The sequence below is a fragment of the Scyliorhinus torazame genome, chromosome 29 (assembly GCF_047496885.1).
Source record: "Scyliorhinus torazame isolate Kashiwa2021f chromosome 29, sScyTor2.1, whole genome shotgun sequence".
NCBI lineage: Eukaryota > Metazoa > Chordata > Chondrichthyes > Carcharhiniformes > Scyliorhinidae > Scyliorhinus > Scyliorhinus torazame.
The window spans coordinates 19,913,326-19,933,979 of NC_092735.1; the positions used below are offsets into that span (position 1 = coordinate 19,913,326).

The window sequence follows — 20,654 nt, forward strand, 5'->3', positions numbered from 1 at the left end:
AACAACGATCCCATCCGCCCACCAACCCCCAAACCTCAACCCGCATGTTTACATAAACAAATGACAAAAAGGAATCAGGGATTACCCATAGTCACCCTTAATCTACACGGCTCTCCACCCCCCCACCCCCCCCCACCCACACCCCCAACCAACGCCATCCAGCCTCGAAGAGAGTACCGTACATGATACCCCAATGTTGTACCCCCCCCCCCCCAAGTCTCCAGCTCCTCCCGTCCACTGCCTCTTGTAAAACTCCTCCTCGCAACCTCGGTTCCCTCCCCCAACCTCGGTTCCCTCCCCCCAACTTTCCACCCCGGCTAGACCACTCGGACCCTGTTCTGCCAGGCTCCGATGGCCGCAGCCCCTCCCCCCACCTCACTCCCATTCACTGGCCGGCTTAAACCGGCCAGCGTGGAGGCCCCCACCCGGGTCCCTTTCCCCCTTGCCCGGCCCTAGGAAAGCCCAAAGATCCCCTTTTAGCTCACACACCCTGCATATCCACCTACACCCCAAAGAGCCCTCATTTCGAGTGAAAGTCCCGTCCCTTCCCTTGTCCAAATATATACAACATTGGCTCCTTTAGCCCCTACACCCGCACGCAGTGAAACAAAAAAATGAAGAAAATACAGTCATGAGGTTACATCGGCACATGGCCATTCCTCAATTTGTCAGTTCTACCACAGTCCTTCTGCCTTCGCAAACTCCTCCGCTGCTTCCACCATTCCAAAATAAAAGTCCCTGAGCTTGTAAGTCACCCTCAGCTTCGCTGGATATACAATGCTGCACTGCACCGTACCAATGTACAGTGCCCTCTTCACCCGGTTGAAGGCAGCCCGCCTCCTCGCTAGCTCCACCGTAAAGTCCTGGTATACACGTATACCAGCTCCAGCCCACTGCACCACCCGCTTCTGCTTGGCCCAGCACAGGACCTTCTCCTTCACACTGTACCTACGGAAGCACAGAGTCACTGCCCTTGGGGGCTCACTCGCCTTTGGTACAGGCCTCCACGACCGATGAGCCCGATCCAGTTCATATCGGGAGGGGTCCTCCCCCTCCCCCAGTAGTTTTGCCAGCATCGCGGCAAAATACTCAGTCAGCTCCGGTCCTTCAACTCCCTCGGGCAGCCCCACGACCCTCAAATTCTGTCGCCTGGATCTGTTTTCCAGATCTTCCATTTTTCCTCGCAGATTCTTGTTCGTGTCCATCACCTTCCGCATCTCCTTCCCCATCGAGGCAAGTTGATCACCGTGCTGCAATACCGTCTCCTCCACTTCCTTCAGCGCCTCCCCTTGCTCTCGCACCTCCGCCACTGCGCTCACCACCGCCGTCTTCACCGGGGAAACCGCCTCCTCCACCAGCACATTCAAAACCTCCCTCATCTCCTTCCTCACCTTCTCCATACATTTCTCAATCTGCGCCAACTGCTTTTGGAATTCCGCAGCCATCACCTTAGTTATTCCTTCAGCCGTAAGCACTGCGGCCTCCCCTGGTGCTCCAGCCTCCATTTTCTTTGTTGACCCCGCGGTGACCTTTCCCCTCTCCAGCGGACTTTCAGCCGCTTTTTTTCCCGGCCGTTTTTCTGGTGTTTTTCAACATCATTCTTCTCCTTGCGCTATCTCCCGACTTTTACTGCCGTCGCTGGCCCTAGGACCGGGCGTTACTCCCCTAAAATGCCGTTCCCGAACGGGAGCCTTCCAATGTGCGGCTGCCTCCCGCCCGCCGTCACCAGAGGTCCCTCTAGTCAACTATAACCATGAGAGTAAGGGGCGATGATAGAGGTGAAAGGGTTAAATGAGAACTCATTAAGAATCATTAACTATAATCATATTAAGGATTACGTGAGTGCAACAAATGGGTAACCACTTGTCCCCAGCTAATAGTGTCCGGGGAAGTTATAACCACTTGGAAAATGCCGGGTCGGGCCCGTTCGTGATATGCCAACGTCCTTTACAGTACAATTTGCACCCCGGCCGGCGTGCTGTGTAGAACGCATTCACCCCACTGCCAAGGGCATGGCGCCACCCTCGATAGCATTGCGGATAGCACAATTGCTTCACAGCTCCAGGGTCCCAGGTTCGAATCCGGCTTGGGTCAGTGTCTGTGCGGAGTCTGCACGTCCTCCCCGTGCGTGCGTGGGTTTCCTCCGGGTGCTCCGGTTTCCTCCCACAGTCCAAAGATGTGCAGGTTAGGTGGATTGGCCATGATAAATTGCCCTTAGTGTCCAAAATTGGCCTTAGTGTTGGGTGGGGTTACTGGGTTATGGGGATAGGGTGGAGGTGTTGACCTAGGGTAGGGTGCTCTTTCCAAGAGCTGGTGCAGACTCGATGGGCCGAATGGCCTCCTTCTGCACTGTAAATTCTGTGATAATCTATGATTTTCGACTCACGCTGAATTCTCCACCCAATCGCTTTTCCCAATTCCGGCGTCAGCCGACGGGGAATCCAACCCATGGGCCGGGATTCTCCGAAATCCCGGCCAAGTGTTGATGCCGGCGTAAACACTAGAGTGGTGCATGCTGGCATCAACGGGCCTCCTGGCCCAGCCATTCAGCAGTCATCAGGGGGCTAGCAGGGCGCTGCTCCGGTGCCAAAAGGAGGTCCTTCACGGCTGGCGCCCGTTCCGTGCATGCGCGCGACGGCCGTCTCCGCGTCGGCACGGAGCAACATGTCGGAGACCTAACAGTGGGCCCGCGCGGAAGGAGGCAGGCCAGTTATAACATCAACCTGGATCGTAACAATAGGTACACATCCCTACCGAGATGTGTGTCAAACTGTAATTCTTGAAAACAAACATCAATAAAGGAAATATCCTTGAAAGTGTGAAGCAAACAATTACAGGGGCCCCTGCGTTATCACAAGAAGACCACATCGCTGAAAGGGATTGAAGTAACTTTTGTTCAAATTGGCAATGACTATTTATCTCTGTAACTGCAGACTGAGAGGCTGGTGTTCAGAGATAAGTTTGAGCTGTGAGGCCGAGACCCTTGAAAATGGTCAGGAGGAAAGTACTGATAAAAAGTAGAACGGCGCTGTGGTATTGTTTGATGAACGCCTTGCCATCTCGCGGAAGTCCTTGGTTATGGGAGCAGAGACCACAGTGACGGCAGCGGTAATAGATTGGCTGCGTGCCTGCTTGAGGCCACTGTTGGCGTCAGGCGCGGGGAGCTGGAGGAGGCTGTTCAGCCCCTCAAACCCGTTCTGCTATCCCAACAGATCGTAACAGGACGAACTTGCATTGACGTAGCGCCTCTCATGCCCTCAGACCATTCCAATACACTTTACAACCAATGGAGCATCAAAGGTATTGCAAAGCTGGTGAGGAATTTAAAATGTTAAAGTGTTAATTCTGAATTAGCGCTCTAAAAAGGACAACTTGACATGCAAGTTTGCTGCTAAGTTGAATTATTGCCAATATATAGAGTATCGCTGCCATATTCTGTCAGTAAAGAGTTAAAAAATCCCAAAGCTTCTACGACAAGCTCTGGCAAGAAGGATGATGGGACAGGGTGGAAAAGGGAGAGGATGGGTGAAGGGGGAGGATGGATAACTGGGTGAGGAATAGGGTGGGTAAGGGTGTAGGGTGGGTAAGAGAAGTGGGCATTGGGATATCATGGTTAAGTTAAGTGGGTAGCAGGGCGGCACGGCGGCACCATGGTTAGCACTGCTGCCTCGCGGCATCGAGGACCCGGGTTCCATCTTGGCCCCGGGTCACTGTCTGTGTAGGGTTTGCACATTCTCCCCGTGTCTGCGTGGGTCTCACCCCCCCACAGCTCAAAGATGTGCAGGGTAGGGGGATTGGCCACGCTAAATTGCCCCTTATGTGGAAGAAAAAAGAATTGGATATTCTAAACTTATTTAACAAAAGTTAAGTGGGTATGGGGAGAGGGTGGGTGAGGAGATAGATTGGGTAAGGGGGTACATGGGGGAGGAATAGGGTGGGTAAGGGGGTGGAGGGTGGGAAAGGGAAGTGGACGATGGGATATCAAAGTTAGGTGGGTAAGGGGAGAGGGTGGGTGAGGAGATAGAGTGGGTAAGGAGGTGGGTTGGATATGGTAAGTTGAGGGTATCAGTGTAAGTGGGGATGGGGGTGGGGGAAGTCAGTTGCACGGTTATCCTGGTGTTAGGCTGGATTTCAATCTATTTAATGCGATCTAGGTAGCTATCCAAATAAGGAAGTCGGAACTGCCCAAAGTCTCCCACTCTAACTCCAAGTGGGAGATTTTTTTGGAGGGTCTGGGGGAGGGTGGGGCTATTGTCCTCTGGAACCTCAAACTTCCCAGGCAATTCCCATGGTGTCCATGGAGTAGGGACCTCTGAGGAGTGTCATAACGTACCTTGAGGTACATGTCTGGTCCCTGGCTACCCAGAAGCCAGATGTTTGGGGCATTTGTTGTCCTTTCTGCCCTCTCTGGGACAGGCCCTATATCTTAATGTCAATCCCTGGAAGATTGCCTCAACCCACCCCTCTGAAGTTTGAACATAACATAGGAACATAAGAACTAGGAGCAGGAATAGGGCATCCGGCCCCTCGAGACTGCTCCACCATTCAATGAGATCATGGCCGATCAGTTTGTGGACTCAGCTCCACTTACCCGCCCGCCCACCGTAACCTTTTATTCCTTTACTGTTTAAAAATCTATTTATCTGTGCCTTAAAAACATTTAACGAGGTCGCCTCAACTGCTTCACTGGGCAGGGAATTCCACAGATTCACAACCCTTTGGGTGAAGAAGTTCCTCCTCAACTCAGTCCTAAATCTGCTCTCCCTTATTTTGAGGCTGTGCCCCCTAGTTCTAGTTTCACCCGCCAATGGAAACAACTTCCCTGCTTCTATCCTGTCTATTCCCTTCATAATTGTATATGTTTCTAAAAGATCCCCCCTCATTCTTCTAAATTCCAATGAGTATAGTCCCTGTCTCCTCATAAGCTAATCCTCTCAACTCTGGAATCATCCTAGTGAATCTCCTCTGCACACCCTCCAGGGCCAGTACATTCTTTCTCAAGTAAGGAGGCCAAAACTGTACACAGTACTCCAGGTGTGGCCTCACCAGCATCCTATACAGCTGCAACATAACCTCCCTGCTTTTAAACTCCATCCCTCTAGCAATGAAGGCCAAAATTCCATTTGCCTTTTTAATTACCTGCTGCACCTGCAAACCAACTTTTTGTGATTCATGCACAAAGACACCCAGATCCCTCTGCAAAGCAGCATGCTGCAATTTTTTTACCATTTAAATAATAGTCCATTTTGCTGTTATTCCTGCCAAAATGAATGACCTCACATTTATCAACATTGAACTCCATCTGCCAGACCCTTATCCACTCACTTAAACTGACTATATCCCTCGGCAGACGGTCAGTATCCTCTGCACACTTGGCTCTACCACTCAACTTAGTGTCATCTGCGAACTTTGACACATTACACTTGGTCCCCAACTCCAGATCATCAATATAAATTGTGAACAATTGCAGACCCAACACTGATCCCTGAGGCACACCAGTAGGCACTGATCGCCAACTAGAAAACCCCCCATTTATTCCCACTCTTTGCTTTCTGACAGTTAACCAATCCTCTATCCAGGCTAATACATTACCTGCAACGCCGCGCACCCTTATCTTATGCAGCAGCCTTTTGTGCGGCACCTTGTCGAATGTCTTCTTGAAATCCAGATACACATCGACCAGTTCCCCATTGTCCACTGCCTCGTAATGTCCTCAAAGAGTTCTACTAAATTAGACAAACATGACCTGCCTTTCATGAACCCATGCTGCTTCTGCCCAATGGGAACATTTCTATCGAGATGTTTTGCTATTTCTTCCTTAACAACAGATTCAAGCATTTTCCCCACTACAGAAGTTAAGCTAACCAGCCTATAGTTACCCACCTTATTGTCTACCTGCTTTTTTAAACAGTGGCCTCACATTTGCTGTTTTCCAATCTGTCAGAACTGCCTCAGAGTCCAGCGAATTTTGGCAAATTACCCCGAACGCATTTGCTGTTTCCCCCTCCACCTCTTTTAGCACCCTCGGGTGAATTCCGTCAGGGCCAGGAGACGTGTCTACCTTTAGCGTCATTAGCTTGCTCAACGCTACCTCCTTAGTGATAATGAGGTGCCAGTGCCAGGGTGCCAGGCTGGCAAACACAGTGCCAGGGCACCACCCTCTGATCCCCTGGGAGATCCCCACGCATGCCATGCCATCCGGTCCCCGTTTGTGGGGCCCAGTACTGAATGGCGCTCGGCTGAGGTCTCCGAGGCAAAGGGGATAGATACCAATGCCTCGGTTACCTCAGGGGATATTAGAGTGTTCTAGCTGTCTCGCTCTAATATGCAGATTTGCCAAAAGGTGATTCCACCCACAATGGGCGGGATACACATCGCGATGTCTCACGAGATCGTGTTAGATCTCGCACGGCGTAGCGAGCCGGGTACACCCCGAGAGCGGGGTCTCCCGGCATCTACTGACTACGTTACACTGCAGCGTGGCTGGTAGATCGTGCCCAAAATATGACAATTTCCAACGTCACGCAAGCCACTCAGTTTCAGGGAAATTAGGGAAGGGCAGCAAACATTGGCCATGCTCACATCCCACGATGCAACTAAAATTACTCTGAGATTTCCATAATCGCAGAATGTGTTCATAATCTTTCTAATTCTGCTAATCGCAGAGAATGGATATTTGGGCATTCAGGATCAGTTGGGAAGTAAATGGGAAGTTGGGATGGCAGCAACTGCTGACAGAAAGAGGGTCGCCGTGGATGAGCCTGGGTAGGACGGCGTCGCCGTTGAGTGGAGCTGAGCACGAAGTTCAGCTATTCATAACCCTGATAAACAAATGAGTTCAAATCGGATTTCCCTGAGCTTTACTGACCTTTCTAAATTGACGCCTCAGTGGCTATGCAAATAAAGGGTTGGGCAGCATGTGCAAAGAAAAATCATACAGCTGTCATACAGGGATATCCGTGTTCGGCGTGTTCACCTCGGGGGCATACACTGACTTAACTCAAAGTCGATGCCGTCCTTGCGCGGATCCGACCTGCCAAATACGGCCCCACAGATTTGGTCACCTGCGGTATTTTGCTTTGGCACATTCCGTTCATCATTTCACCTCACCACCGGGACGCTTCTTCCGTTTGTTAATCTGCTAGTTAGGTGACTAGTTTTCACTATTCCCGCTAACTATCGAAAGGCAAGCGTTATGGGTGGGGTGGGGGGACTGGAATAATTGGAAAGCCCTTTCAAAGGGCTAGCACAGGCGCAGTGGGCTGAATGGCTGAGATAGAACATAGAGTGCAGAAAGAGGCCATTCAGCCCATCGAGACCCACTTAAACCCCCACTTCCAGCCTATCCCCGTAACCCAATACCCCCCCCCCCCCCATCACCAACCCTTTTGGTCACTAAGGGCAATTTAACATGGCCAATCCACCTAACCTGCACGTCTTTGGACTGTGCGAGGAAACCAGAGCACCCGGAGGAAACCCATGCAGACACGGGGAGAACATGCAGACTCCGCACAGACAGTGACCCAGCGGGGAATTGAACCCGGCTCCCTGGCGCTGTGAAGCCACAATGCTATCCACTTGTGCTACCGTGCTGCCAGGCTGCAAGCAAACTGCCCTTTGCCATTTGATGAGTGTGTAGTAAGCTTGGGGTTAAACAGTTAATATTTGGACTGACCGGAAACGTGTACATTTGGTGACGGTACCAACACATTGGGACAGAATTTCCTAACAGATCCTTCCGCTTAACTTCGATGGAAGCCCGCCGGAAACTCCCCCACCCCCTGCCCCGTACGACGATCGGGAATGTTACAAAAGCTGACAATTCCTGCTCTTGGTGAGGGGGACACTACAACAGGAGGGAGCGAATCACAAGTAAGAAAACTGCTAAAAGTCCATGCTCGGTGGGGATCTGACACCTTCAGTAGCAACGAGGAACAGTGAAATGGTAGAAGACACCATCTGCAAGGAGCTCACAAAAAGGGTTGATGGAATAATGGTTCCGTTAGAGGGTTAGTCATCTGGCGACCCGGGCTAACGAAATATGGGACGGGATTCTCCGGTCCTTGGGATTTTGTGTTCCCGCCAGCACCGCACCCCCTCCCGCTGGTTTCCCGGCGGAGTGGGGTGGCTTCAACAGGGAATCCAATTGACAAGCGGCGGGAGTAGAGAATCCCGCCGGGACGGATTTTCCGGACGTTCCCACCGGGGCGGATTGTACTGGTCTTCCACCCCCCCCCCCCCCCCCCCCCACAGCCCGCTGCAGGATTCACGGCGGAGGAGGGAGCAAACCCGTTTGCAGTGGCGGGACCGTAAAGTTCCACTGCTGGCCACTGGGGGCCGCCACCCCAAAACTAGCCACAGTGATACTTGGCCCATGGAACTACCAGACCTAGTTCACTAATGCCTTTTAGACCAGGAAATCTGCTGTCCTGGGATGGGCATCAAATAATATAATAATCTTTATCATTGTCACAAGTAGGCTTACATTAACACTGCAATGAAGTTACTGTGAAAATCCCCTCGTCGCCACATTCCGGTGTCTGTTCGGGTACACAGAGGGAGAATTCAGAATGTCCAATTCACCTAACAAGCACATCTTTCAGGACTTTGTGGGAGGAAACCGGAGCACCCGGAGGAAACCCACGCAGACACGGGCGAATGTGCAGACTCCGCACAGACAGTGACCCAAGCTGGGAATCGAACCTGGGACCCTAACGCTGTGAAGCAACAGTGCTAACCACTGTACGACCGTGCTGCCCCCAAAGGCACCCACACCCTAAGACACAGTATAGAGAAACAAACAATGAAGGATTTAGCGCTGGAGAAAGCGAGACTTGTGGTGACTTTAAGTGTTGTCAGGAAAGGAGTTACGTACATCGAACCAAACAGGTTGAGTCAAAGGAAAAAGGTTCAAAGCAACAGATCAAGAGTACAGAGCAGTTACTGTGCTACAGGAGCCAGCTCACAGTTCATGGTCCTCTGGTTTTATACAGGATGAAGAAAGGGGCGCGCCGCCCCTCAGTGGGAGAGTGTGTATTCCCCATCCTCCAGCCTCATGACCTGTTTACGGTTTCCTTAGTGTGCCATGGCCCGCTTGAGTCCAGGTTATGACATTAAGGGAACAAAAACCATGCAGGACATGAAGGACGCAACTGATTCGCCGTCACCTGGATTTTCTCTGCTTCCCAAGTCGAACTTCACACCCTGTCACACAATAATATTACTTTTCAAATGAATTGCCTTTTCTCTTTCGGTCCAGCTAAGGCTGCAATGTCGTTTGTCTCGGAAATGTATCACCGTTCCTTCACTGTGGCTGGGTCAATATCCTGGAACTCCCTCCCTAACAAAGCATATCGACACCTAAGGGAGGGCAGTGGTTCAAGGCAGCAGCTCACCACTACCTTCTCAAGGGCAATCAAATCTGGCCTCGCCACCGATGCCCACTTCCAACAAATGAATTGAAAAAAAGTAACCCACAGCTTGGGATTGTGGCACAGCCACAACTCTTGGACATCTCAAGCATCCATGATGGACCCGAGGTGACTCTTACTCTCTCCGAGACAAACCTCCATCTCCTTGATTATTTTATCGCCCCTCTTGCCTCACCCTCTCTCCCTGACTCATCAACCTTGGGGTCTGTCCATATAACACAACTTACCCACTGGGGAGTTGGTGAGTTGAGTTTACAAGCCCTCGAGTTCCGGTATTGGTCAAGGAGGAGGGAAAATGCTTCCCTACCACTGATATTCTTTCAGGCCATTGTCTAGACCTCCACATTTTATTAATTCCAGAACGTGAGACCCTACGTTTAAATGTCGCTAACAGAGGAAACCGTATCGTCCAGTCACACCACTTAAACAATGAGAGAACACAAAGTAGGGTGTCAAATAATGAGGATCGCATTGAATTGCAGAAAAGGAATTTACAGTGCAGGAACAGGCCATTCGGCCCCTCTGGGCTATGCCTGTGTTTCAGCTCCACACGAGCCTTCTTCCACCTCGCTTCATCTCATCCAACCACCACTCCTTCTCTTCATTACCTCCCCCCCTCAAGACCATGGTTCCTGATTGAGATCAGCAACAGAAAACAATGGATAATTAAACAAAGGGCCCACACTCGGGGATTACAGGGGAAGGAAGGGGGGAGGAGGAGGGGGGGGAAACGAGGTGAGTTGCTCCTGCAGAGAGGCAGCATGGGCAGGAGTGATGTCCTTTTGCGCTGTAATCACCCTCCACCCATCCTTTTGATGCTATGATAATTACTCAGATTCGGATTAACATGTAATAATTAAGAAGCATTTAGCACTTGAAACGCCCTGACACACAAGGCGACGGACCAAGTGCTGGACAATGGGATTAGGGTCGATAGGTGTTTGACAGCCGGCACAGTCAGACGCGATGGGCCGAAGGGCCTCTTTCTGTGTTGTATAAAACTCTACGGCTCTATAACTGCGCGGAGTAATCTAATGAATACAAAGGCAGTCGCTTACTGGAGATGATGACATCCACGGCTAATTTTCCCTCAGGAAGAGGCTTAAAAAGGGATTTGGATTCCAGCATAACCAATGGGGAGGCATGTTTGGCAACTAACATGGGGAGGCGGGAGGTGGGGGGAGGGGGCGGTGGGAGTTGCAACTTTGGGTATCACCAAAGTTCCCAACCCCTCAGCTCCTGCACAGTTCCCATTCCCATAGTTTCTGCACAGTTTCCAATCCCACAGGTCCTGCACCATTCCCAGCTCTGCAGCTCCTGCACAATTCCTAATCCCACAGGTCCAGCACCATTCCTAATCCCATAACTCCTGCACAATTCATAATCCCACAGGTCAAGCACCATTCCCAGCTCTGCAGCTCCTGCACAATTCCCATTCCCATAGTTTCTGCAGTTTCCAATCCCACAGGTCCAGCACCATTCCCAGCTCTGCAGCTCCTGCACAATTCCCATTCCCAGCTCTGCAGCTCCTGCACAATTCCCATTCCCAGCTCTGCAGCTCCCGCACAATTCCTCATCCCACAGGTCCAGCACCATTCCTAATCCCATAACTCCTGCACAATTCCCAATCCCACAGCTCCTGTACAATTCCCATTCCCACAGTTTCTGCACAATTCCCAATCCCACAGTTTCTGCAAAATTCCCATTCCCACAGCTCCTGCACAATTCCCAATCCCGCAGTTTCTGCACAATTACCAATCCCACAGCTCCTGCACAATTCCCATTCCCACAGCTCCTGCACAATTCCCATTCCCACAGCTCCTGCACAATTCCCAATCCCGCAGTTTCTGCACAATTACCAATCCCACAGCTCCTGCACAATTCCCATTCCCACAGTTTCTGCACAGTTCCCATTCCCACAGTTTCTGCAGAAGTCCCATTCCCACAGTTCGTGAATTTGAGTCATACGGACTCGAATCGTTAACTCTATATTCCCTCTTCACAGACACGGAGCGGACCAGCTGAGTTTTCTCAGCGTTCCCTGTTTTAATTACCACCGTTCCTTCTCCTCCAGGAATCACCCTAATCCCTTGCTATTTCTAACACAGCATAAGATTGTTGGTATCCTTACCGCCCTGCTGTTGCGTGGCTCTGACGGTTGACTGTGCGATGCTGGAACCGATGCCATGGAGTGCACTTTGATGAGCATGGAGCCCCGCAGCTGCTGCACCACCAGTTTTTCCCTAAAGCTTTATTGAAAACCGTTCACTGGGAAAAAATATATCCCCTGGGGACAGAAACTCAAACTGACCCACGTCCAACATTCTTCTCCACTTCACTAACACGTCCGCAACTCTGACTTACAAATTAATCGAGACCAAAGGATGGGAGGAGCTTTGGGTGGAGCAAAGTTATTACAACACCACTCCAGTCTGAGAACTGGCACAAATCCATGACACAAACACTCTGAGACTATCCCAGTGGCAGCTCTCTCCCGTCCCCTGACGCCGAAATGATTCACCTCTTGAATGTATGCCCAGGCATTACTTTTCAACTTCCTGATCTAAGAACAAAGAACCATACAGCACGTTATCAGGCCCTTCGGCCCTCCTTTCCTGTGCCAGTCATGACTTCCTGAAGCCTGTCCACGATCTACAAGGCACATGTCAGGAGTGTGATGGAACACTCTCCACTTGCCTGAGTGCATCTCCAACAACACTCAAGAAGCTCAACACCATCCAGGACAAAGCAGCCCTGCTTGATTGGCGCCCCTATCGCCACCTTCAATATTCACTCCCTTCCCTGGTACACTGTGACGGCTGTGTGTACCATCTACAAGTTACACTGGAATAACTCACCAAGGCTCCTTTGACAAGGCTCCTACAAGACAGCACAGTGGCACAGTGGTTAGCACCGCTGCCTCACAGCACCAGGGACCTGGGTTCAATTCTGGCCTCTGGTGACTGTGTGGAGTTTGCACTTTCTCCCCATCTCTGCGTGGGTTTCCTCCGGGTGCTCCAGTTTCCTCCCACAGTTTAAAGATGTGCAGGTTAGATGGCTTGGCCACGATAAATTGCCCCTTAGTATCCAAAAGGATAGGTGGAGTTACGGGGATAGGATGGAGCCTGAACCTGGGTAGGGTGCTCTTTCGGAGGGTCGGTGCAGACCCGATGGACCGAATGGCCTCCTTCTGCACTGTAGGGATTCTATGATCTATGATCTCCCAAACCCGTTACCCAGAGGGACAAAGGCAGAAGATACATGGAAACACCATCACCTGCAAATCCCTCGCCAAGCTACACACCATCCTGACTTGGAATTTTATCGGCCGTTCCTTCACTGTCGCTGGGTCCAAATACTGGACCTGGCTCCCTGCGGGTGTACCATGGGGCGGAATTCTCTGGCCTTTCCCAGTGGCGGGATCGTCAGTCCCACCGGAGTCCACCCTTGCCCCGCGTTCTCTGACGGCGACACGAGAGAGGGATGTAAATCGGCATCGACTTTGGTGGGACCGGTAGATCCCTCTGGCCTCCACCACAGGAAACTTGCTGCGGGTGAGGGGGGTGGGGGGTGGGGGGGGGGGCTGGTCTGCGTGGGCTGGAGAATTCCACCCATCAGCTGCAGTAGTTGAAGCAGGCAGCTGACCAACACCTTCTCCAGGGCAATTAGGGATGGACAACAAGCAACGAGCCCGCCAGTGAAGACTGTATCGTATGAACGAATGATAAAACATATCTATTCGCCAATCGTTGTCCAGCACAGATTGAAGATAATTGAAGATTCTGTGAGATTTGGGTCACCACAGTATCCAATGAAAAGGACATTACAGGAGCCGCAGTATATTATACAAAATGGCAAAAAGTACTTAAGCTTTGGTGTTTAATTATTCACTCTACTCAATCATCACTTCACTCCCAAAGGATTGAGACACGGCAAGATATTTTATGACATGTTAAAATGCTGCAGAAATGCCAGATTTCTTTATTTCTTTAACACACACTCACATATATATATATATATATATATATGAGTAAATCCTGCAGGGACCTATTATATTTTAGTTTCCCTCAGTGTGCATTTAAATAATCTCCCGACGTTTATACTGTTCATTAGCCTCAGCATTTAACCTTGGTAATATCTGGTCTCGGTTTGCAGTTGATGTGATATCCCCTCACCTACCGGGTCTTTTTGACAGGTACTACCCCAGCCTCAGGAATTGCCATTGAGTCTTTTTCATTACCTGGGTGAGTAATTACCCACCTCATCACTCCTTTGCCACGCTCTGCTCCTTCCCCTTTAAGAGGGTTCTTAAAATTGCCCTCTTTGATTAAGCTTTTGGTCACCTGTATTGGTTTCTTTTTTTTTCGTAGAACATACAGTGCAGAAGGAGGCCATTCGGTCCATCGAGCCTGCACCGACCCACTTAAGCCCTCACTTCCACCCTATCCCCGTACCCCTGTGGCTGGTGTCGATTTGTGTCTAATTTGTCTCCTTTGAGGCTGACGGGGATCGAGCCATGGCATCATAGCATCACCACAGTGCAGAAGGAAGCCATTCGGCCCATTGAGTCTGCGCAGGCCCTCCGAAAGAGCATTTGACCTAGGCCCATGCTCCCACCCTATCCCCGTACCCAGTAACCCCACCTAAACATTTGGACACTAAGGGGAAATTTAGTGTAGCCAGTCCACCTAACCTGCACATCTCTGGACTGTGGGAGGAAACCGGAGCACCCGGAGGAAACCCACGCAGGGAGAAAGTGCAAACTCCACACAGACGGTCACCCAAGCCGGGAATCGAACCTGGGACCCTGGCACAGTGAGGCAGCAGTGCTAACCATTGTACCACCGTGTGTCCCCCCCCCACAACATGTTTTGCTATGTTATTTAAATGCAACTTGTTGTTGACATGTATTCCTTCTGATTATGGATATTAGGCCTATCAATGCAGCGTAAATCACAGTGCCAGTCGGAGTTCATGCCAGTCGGAGTTCATTGGGTGGCACTTTTTCCTTCGAGGGAGAGGGGTGTGTCTTCAAAACCCACTCCAAGGGGCTTGGGTTTGTGAACTGGGCTGTGGCACTCCAGTGCAGTACTGAGGGTGTGCCTCTCTCTCAGGGACTTTTGGGCGTGTGTGCCCCGTCAGATAGCAAACAGAATTCTCTCTGGTGTCCTGCCCGGCATTGATCCTCATGCAACACCTTAATCGGACTGTCCTGTCTTATTGTTTCACACGTCACAGAATCACGGAATTGTTACGGTGCAGAAGGAGACCATTCAGCCCATTGTCTCTGCACCAGCTCTGCAAAGTCACAATATGCCTCAGTGACATTCTCCTGCTTTTTCCCTGCATCCCTTGCACATTACGTCTAGTCAAATGACCAGCTAATGCCCTCTTGAATGCCTCGATTGGCCCTGCCTCCTGCACACTTCCAGGCATCGCATTCCCGATTCACTGGAAAGTCCCTTTGACAGCACAAAGGTAGCGAATAACCAGCGAGCATCCGAACAAGTCATCACGGGGCGGCAAGTTGGTGCAGTGGTTAGCACTGCTGCCTCTCAGCGCCAGGGACCCGGGTTCGATCCTAGCCTCGGGTGACTGTCTGTGCGGAGTCTGCACGTTCTCCCGTGTCTACGTGGGTTTCCTCCGAGTGCTCCGGTTTCCTCCCACAGTCCAGGTTAGGTGGACTGGCCACGCTAAATTGCCCCTTAGTGTCCAAAAGGTTAGGTGGGGTTACTGGGTTATGAGGATAGCGTGGCAGACCTGAGGGGCTGAATGGCCTCTTTCGATACTGTAGGGGTTCTGTGATTCTACGGTACTGGTGAATAAAGCTCTTGCGGGGATTGCCCTCCATTGAATATTTCCAAAACCAGAAGAGGTCAGTACGAGATCAATCAGTAAAAATGGGGAATATGTCGAACTCTCGCTGCCAACGTTCCCTCTGAGGTGTGCAGCCGTGCAGCATTCTGGAATGTGCAGCGAAACTTCAAAACCAACATTCCCATTAAGACGGGCACACGAGTGCCACTTAGCGATCTTAACGGACTGCGCAGTTCAACACCCAGGTGTGGGCAGCAAAGAAACATCGGAGAGAATTTGCTCGCTACCAAATAGTGCAGGTAAAAGACAGAAAAGAAAGTCTTCCGTTTATGTATTCACCGCGCGGGACATTCCCCAGTGCCTTACAACCAATGAAGTACTTTTGAAGTGTAGCCACTGCTGTGACGTAAGAACCATGGCAGCCAATTAACACACAGCAAGACCCCGCAAACAATAATTTCTCTGATCGGCTTACCTGTTTTAGTGATGTTGACAGAGGCATTAGCATTGGTTAGGACTTGAGGGAATACCCCTGGCTCTTCCTCTAAGTTGTGCCATGGGCTCTTTTACAGCCACTTATGAGGGTTTAACACCTCGCCCCCTTCTAACAGCATAGAGGTGCCAGCCGAGATCCCTGTGCTCAAGCCACTGGGCAGGGCGTCACCCCACTCACTGTCTTCTGACTCAGGGACGAGAGCACTATCCATTGAGTCACTGCTGACACTGTCTGAGGTAAATAGCACAAAGGCTTCTAAGGGGAAGCGAGATAAACACTTAGGCGCTGGTTTAGCTCAGTTGGCTAGACGGCTGGTTCGTGATGCGGAGAGATACCACCAGCGCAGAGTTCAATTCCCGTATTGGCTGAGGTTATTCATGAAGGCCCCGCCTTCTCAACCTTGCCCCTCGCCTGAGGTGTGGTGACCCTCAGGTTAAATCGCCACCAGTCAGCTCTCCCCCCTCAAAGGGAAAGCAACCCATGGTCATCGCGGACTATGGTGACTTTCATTCACAGGAACACATTAGGGATAAAGGCTGTGATGCTCAAAGTGATACAAGGAGGGTTGTGAGGAACGTCAACATTAGTTGGGCCAAATGACCAGTACCTGTGCTCGAGATGATGTATTGGTTTGGTAGCCTTCCATCCAACATTAATGAGTAAGGCTCCCTACACTAACTTTTCTTGGGTAGGGAACCTGTTCCAATTGGGAGGTGGGGCTTCCTCTTTCATTACCAACATTAATGAGTAAGAGTGGAAACGACTTCATAGAATCATAGAATTTACAGTGGTGAAGGAGGCCATTCGGCCCATTGCGTCTGCACCGGCCCTTGGAAAGAGCACCCTACCCAAGCCCACACCTCCACCCTATCCCCATAACTCAGTAACCCCAGTTAACCTTTTTGGACACTAAGGGGCAATTTGGCACGGCCAATCCACCTAACCTGCACATCTTTGGACTGTGGGAGGAAACCGGAGCGCCCGGAGGAAACCCACGCAGACACGGGGAGAACGAGCAGACTCCGCACAGACAGTGACCCAAGCCGGGAATCGAACCTAGGATCCTGGAGCCGTGAAGCAACTGTGCTATCCACAATGCTACCGTGCTGCCCGGTATACTCTAAGATGTTTCTCTTGAACAAAAGGCAAGGGAACGCAGATGAAATATATTCTCTTGCCTTTGACACTTTCCATCCAAATTCACCAGACTGATCCCTGGGATGGGACAATTGTCTTACGAGGAGAGATTGAGGAATCTGGGCCTGCATTCTTTAGAGTTTCAAAGAATGAGAAACGATCTTATTGAAACCTATAAAATTCTCACAGGGCGTGAAAGGATCGATGTGGATAGAATGTTTCCCCCGGGCCTGGTGGGTCTAGAACCAGGGGGCATAATCTGAGAATAAGGAGTTCGAAGATGAGGAGGAATTTCTTCAATGATGAATCTTTGGAATTCTCAAACCCGCGGAGCACGTTCAAGACAGAGGTCGATACATTTCTGGGCGGGTTTTTCCCGTCCTGTTCTGCTCCGGGAATTGTAACGGGGGGTTTGACAGGCCGGCAAAAGTCCGTTTGACTCTGGACGGGAATTTTTGGTCCCGTAGCGTGACCAAAATCCCACCCCTGGAAACGAATGGCATCAAGGGGTATGGGGGTAGTGGCGGGAAATTGCCGTAGCGATAGATGCTCAGCCACCACCTCAGTGAATGCTGGAGCGGACACGAGGGGCGGAATGGCCTTCTCCTATGTTCATTGATTCCTGCCTCAGAGTCACCAGGTTGAAATTCCTGTCCAGGGCTTGTTTACAAAAAATCAAGGTTGGCGGGTGCTCTTTCGGAGGGCCGGTACAGACCCGATTGGCCGAATGGCCTCCTTCTGCACTGTAGGGATTCTATGGTTCTTCTCACGATTGGAGGAGATGATTCTTTGGCTGAGATGTTTGATCTGAGGCCCCATCCGCCTGCTCTGCTGGTTGTCAAACCTCCCATGGGGCAATTCCGAAGACGGTCAGGGGGAGTTCCACGGCTGATATTAATCCCACGTTCAAAGTCACAAACACAGATTGACACCGCTGCCAGCGGGGGCTGGCATTGCGCAAGCTGGATGCTTCGATTCCTACTTCAGGACAACGACTCCACCCTGGTGGCTGGGGATGGCTCCATACCAATGCAAGTTGTTGTTGTACACAGGAAAGGACATTGTTGGGGCAGCCTCACAAGAGCGGCAGTGAGTGGGCGGACCTTTGGGCATCAGCAGCAGCCCTTGATAACACCCCCTCCCCCTCTCCCTCCCCCCTCACCCCACCACCACAGCCCATAATAATCAAGCAAAAGTTGAGGCTCCCTACACTAACTTTTCTTGGGTAGAGAACCTGTTCCAATTGGGAGGTGGGGCTTCCTCTTTCATTACCCATCTGGGAGGGGGGGGGGCGGCACGGTGGCCTCGGTTACCACCACGGCCTCACAGCGCCAGGAACCCGGGTTCGATTCCGGCCTTGGGTGACTTTCTGTGTGGAGTTTGCACGTTCTCCCCGTGTCTGCGTGGGTTTCCTCCGGATGCTCCGGTTTCCGCCCGTAGTCCAAGGTTGTGCAGGTTAGGTGGATTGGCCGTGCTAAATTGCCCCTTAATGTCCAAAAGGTTAGGTGGGGTTACAGGGATAGAGGGGCGTGGGTCTAGATAGGGCACTCTTTCTGAGGGTTGGTGCAGACTCGATGGGCTGAATGGTATCCTTCTGTACTGTAGGTATTCTATGAGTCTATGATTCAAAGTGCTCTCCAGTTCTGCTCAAGGAGCCTCAGCTAGGTTTCTGTTATGGATACAGTCTTGGACGGGGCAGAGTTTGTAAGGAGCATCCAGGAGGGCTTCTTAAAACAGCATGTAGATAGTCCAACTAGGGAAGGGGCTATATTCGACCTGGTATTTGCTTAGTCGGAGCAAAATTCGACAACGCCTACCAAACCCACAGCCTCTACCATCTAGAAGGACAAGGGTAGCAGACACCTGGGAACACCATCACCTGGAGGTTCCCCTCCGAGCCACGCACCATCCCGACTTGGCCGTTCCTTCACTGCCGCTCGGTCAAAATCCTGGAACTCCCCCCGCTAACAACAGAGTGGGTGCACCTACACCACAGGGGGCTGCAGCGGTTCAAGACAACACCTTCTCAAGGGGCAATTAGAGGGTGGGCAGTAAATGCTGGGTCCATTGATGGCCGGTGAGCGAGTAACCAGATAAAAGTTCCAGGTCTTTTATAAAGACATTGAGATAATAGAAGAGAAGCGGGACGAGGGCATTTGTGAGAGACTGGGCTTTCCTTGACCATCAAGTCTTGGGGTGGGACTTGAACCTGGAATTGAGAGACAGGGACGCTATGCATTACGCTACAGATACTCCCAAAGATATGAGAGTCACCAATAAATCAAAGAGAATTCAGGATAATCCTCTTTTGAGCCAGAGAATGATGAGATTAAATGCTCTGAAACGTCTGAAGTAAATCAGATTTGTGTGTGGCACTCTGCAGAGACCGACCGAGGACAGACATGAGTGGACACAATGAATTGATGTTAAAGCTCCTTTGCTTGAAAGCTGAAGCAAACTGGTTAAGCGCTTACCTTCTCCGTCTCCGCCTGTGGCTCCAACTCCGACTGGCTTGTACTGTTTAGGTCGTTGAGGATTTCCTCTCTAATGTCACCTCTACCAGGCTGCTGATTGGAGTGAAGTTTTCTCACAGGCTGCACCAGACAAGATTTAAGATTGCCTGAGGCTTAAGTGTCAGAAGTTTGCCTTGGCCACGCATTTCCCTGAGAGCGTTTCTGAACGGTTTGCTTTCGTAAAACCCTTGTCGAGACGGATTCATCAAAAACACCAGCCTGACTTACTGGAAACAGATTGAGACACTATTCCTTTTTTTGGCTGTTGAGAAGTTGGGAAATTCCGTGGATAGGTTTTGGCAGAAACCCGAGTGTTTCAGTGACGCATAGTCAAATATTATTCCATGTGTGTGTGGGCGGAGGGAGACAGGCAGAGTCAGGGAAGCAGGAACAGCAGTAACACACATCAGGAAGAGAGGGGCACGGGGAGACTGAACTAAAGACACACGATCAGTCAGAGAACAGGACCAAACGAGGCCCGAGGGTAAATCAGTCACAGGAACTCAGAGAAATAGAGGAAATACAGGAGGTCAGAGATAGAACATAGCGGCAGGGAGAGAGAGAGAGAGAGAAAGTCAGATATAAGGGGCTGGATTTTCCGCCCCAATGCCGTCGTAAAAACTGTGGCCTTTCAAAGGCCCCATATTCATAGCCCTGCAGGGGGCTAGCAGGGACCCATCGGGAAGCCTGCAGCTTTACCTGCACATATAGGCCCCCACACTTCCGGGTCAGAGCCGCGCACGGCGATGGCCTCCAGCGGCCGCGTCGTGCTCCATGGCGGTCTCAGACCGTGGAGCTGGCCCTCCCAAATAGTGCCCCCGATCGGCCGCGCGCCCGACCCTGACCACTCGCCCAAAGATTGCCCCGTCCCCTATGAGGCCCCCCCCACTCCCCCCCCCCCCCCCCCCCCCCCCGACCATGGCGCCGCGGACTGATTCCGCAGCCGCCATGCGAGTATCCTGAACGGCAGGACCATGAGTGGTCCAACGCCGTCAGGACTTCGGCCGGTCGGGGGCGGAGAATAGCGGGCCGGGCCTCCAGCAATGGCCGCAGGTAGGCGATCCCGATTCCTTCCAAGCGTGTCAACCCAGCCTCGACTTTCCAGTGTAGAGCGCACGGGACGGGCCTAGCTCTGACGAATTTCGCCGTGGATTCGGGGTTCACGTATATTTTAGCCTTTACGCCTCGTATTTGGCCAAGCTCGGTTTGAGACGTATCCTTATACTTGTAGAGGACGTCTTGAAAAATGCCGTCTGCTAT

The 20,654-nt window shown here is 51.3% G+C and overlaps 1 protein-coding gene across 3 annotated transcripts in view; it reads right to left on the minus strand.

Annotated features, from left to right (window-relative positions):
* The window catches only part of csf2rb (colony stimulating factor 2 receptor subunit beta), a 55,845-nt gene extending 36,063 nt beyond the window's left edge, over positions 1 to 19,782 (minus strand). For 2 of the 3 annotated variants that reach the window (XM_072492162.1, XM_072492159.1), the window contains exon 1: positions 11,563 to 11,813. The gene's annotated coding sequence lies outside the window, so the exon portion shown is untranslated. Of the gene's footprint in view, positions 1 to 11,562; positions 11,814 to 19,355 lie in introns of those variants that run through there. The other variant, XM_072492161.1, reaches the window with a different exon arrangement.
* Between the last annotated feature and the right edge of the window lie 872 nt (positions 19,783 to 20,654).